Source organism: Sander lucioperca, chromosome 3 (genome assembly GCF_008315115.2).
Source record: "Sander lucioperca isolate FBNREF2018 chromosome 3, SLUC_FBN_1.2, whole genome shotgun sequence".
Lineage (NCBI taxonomy): Eukaryota > Metazoa > Chordata > Actinopteri > Perciformes > Percidae > Sander > Sander lucioperca.
The window spans coordinates 5,105,180-5,107,679 of NC_050175.1; the positions used below are offsets into that span (position 1 = coordinate 5,105,180).

Sequence of the window (2,500 nt, forward strand, 5' to 3'; positions counted from 1 at the left end):
TAAACTAGTGCTATATCCAAACTAGTGCTATATCTAAACTAGTGCTATATCTAAACTAGTGCTATATCCAAACTAGTGCTATACCCAAACTAGTGCTATACCCAAACTAGTGCTATATCTAAACTAGTGCTATATCTAAACTAGTGCTATATCTAAACTAGTGCTATATCTAAACTAGTGCTATATCCAAACTAGTGCTATATCTAAACTAGTGCTATATCTAAACTAGTGCTATACCCAAACTAGTGCTATATCTAAACTAGTGCTATATCTAAACTAGTGCTATACCCAAACTAGTGCTATATCCAAACTAGTGCTCTACCCAAACTAGTGCTATATCCAAACTAGTGCTCTACCCAAACTAGTGCTATATCCAAACTAGTGCTATATCCAAATTGCAGGAGTTGTTACCCTCCTGCAATTTGGATGTAGCACTAGTTCAATAAATATTTATTAATTTAACTTATTTTTTAAAAGTTCTGTAGTACAACTAGCAGGAGACAAGTTATAATTGAGGTAAGTTTGGAGACACTACCTTATTTAATCATTAAATTAATACATATTTTTATATCTCTTCTCGGTGTTGTAATTCATAGACTCGTCTTCCTGCCGGTAGCAGCAGAGAGCAGCAGGCAAGTGCTATTTAAATAAACTCCTGGTGTACTTACAAACTTTCCAATCCATCGTTTTATGAGTACATAACCTATTTGTACTAGTGTAGAAGTTTGGTATCATTTCGGGCATTATTAGTGGGGCAATGTACAACATATTAGAGGTGCAACGATGAATCGATTAATCGTTTGAGTCATTTTTTTATTAAAATAATATCAGATTTCTCTGATTCCAGCTTGTTAAATGTGAATATTGTTCTAGTTTCTTCTCTCCTCTGGGACAGTTAACTGAATATCTTTGAGTTGTGGACACAACAAGACATTTGAGGACGTCCTCTTAGGCTTTGGGAAACTCTGATCCACATTTTTCACCATGTTTTGACATTTTTATAGATCAAACAACTAATTGATTAATCGAGAAAATAATCAACAGATTAATCGACTATGAAAATAATCGTTAGTTGCAGCCCTACAACATATACACTCTTGGATCCATTAGCGCCTGCACTAAGCTATTCAGCCGATCATCCTAACTCTCCCAATGTTCGACCGAGGTGAAAAAAGCTTCTGGGGGGGATGTTTGGCTCGAGGTCGTCGTGCAAAGGACCCTAGGGTGAAATCACTCCGATCCATCACTTTAAGACATACTTATGTTGGTGCACGGATGAGGCCAGGCTGTCACATCTCACCTGGCTGAGTGTGGAGCGAGACAGACTGTACATATCAACAAGGACAAAGCCACCATGAAGGAGAGGAGGATGAAGATTTAATAAGGGACCATGATATGTATATAGTTTTGTTAGATGTATTTTAGAGATGCACCGATTCCAACTTTCTAGGCCGGTTCTGATTTCTGATTTTCTTTGAGTTAGACCAGCTGATACCGATTTTAGCCGATTCTGATTTCATGTTTTCTAACCACTTTACAGCACACACACATATTTATTTTCTATCTTTTCTTTAATAGAACATGTGTTGAACAGATAATGGATCACTATATAATAGAACTATATAAATTACTCCTGGTGTGGGACATTCACACACATCTAAAGAGCAATGTTAGAACCATTTCCTTCTTTTCACATCAATATCAACTAAAGAAATGTGATTTAGGTTTTTGGTGTCGTCCCTCCACGCCCTACTTTCTCCTTGCAGGTGTTGCATATTGTAAACTTGTTATCTTCTGCACACACGCTGAAGAATTCCCAAACAGCTGACATGTTGCAGGTTAATTCACCAGGTTCCTACATGTGGAGAATAGCACCGACACGCGCTTCACACTGCGAGCGGGTACGCACCACACACGGTGGGAAGTTGAGAGAAAGGATAAAGAGAGCGTGCTGTGGCGTCCGTGCCATGGCGTCCGTGTGTGTGTGCATCCTTGAGAACTGTAACTGGTATAACTTATGTTGTCAGTTAATTGGAGCGTTGACCGTCATGAAATCACCATATGTCAGACTGACCTGCCGGTCGCCGGTCATGGCCGAGCACGTGAAAACCGGCCAATTCTGGTCACCGGCCGCTCTATCGGTGCATCTCTAATATATATGTTCTGGAGCAGTGGTTCCCAACCTTTTTCCTTGGCGCCCCCCCTACTTATGTCTATGAAAAGCTGAGCCCCCCCTCCAAAACCGAAGTTGAGGTAACTCTCGAGATAGAGGCTTACTATCTTTTTTGATACAGAGGAGTTATCAGCACTTTTACATTTCTCAGCAATATTTCATTCATAAAATAGTGATGCCATGACGGCAGGACAAACAAGGATGATAGCAGCTAGCAGCTAGCAGCTGACCTGATGACAGCAGGGTCCCAGGTTAAGAGGTCCCGGAGGTTTAGCCTACTAAGTAGCCTGCCTACAAGTTTAAGCGAGAACAAAAATATATAGTTTT

General features: G+C 40.0%; 1 protein-coding gene across 1 annotated transcript in view; it reads right to left on the reverse strand.

Annotated features, from left to right (window-relative positions):
* LOC116036707 (G patch domain-containing protein 1-like) overlaps window positions 1-2,500 on the reverse strand; it is a 37,438-nt gene that overhangs the window by 21,459 nt on the left and 13,479 nt on the right. The window lies entirely within an intron of this gene.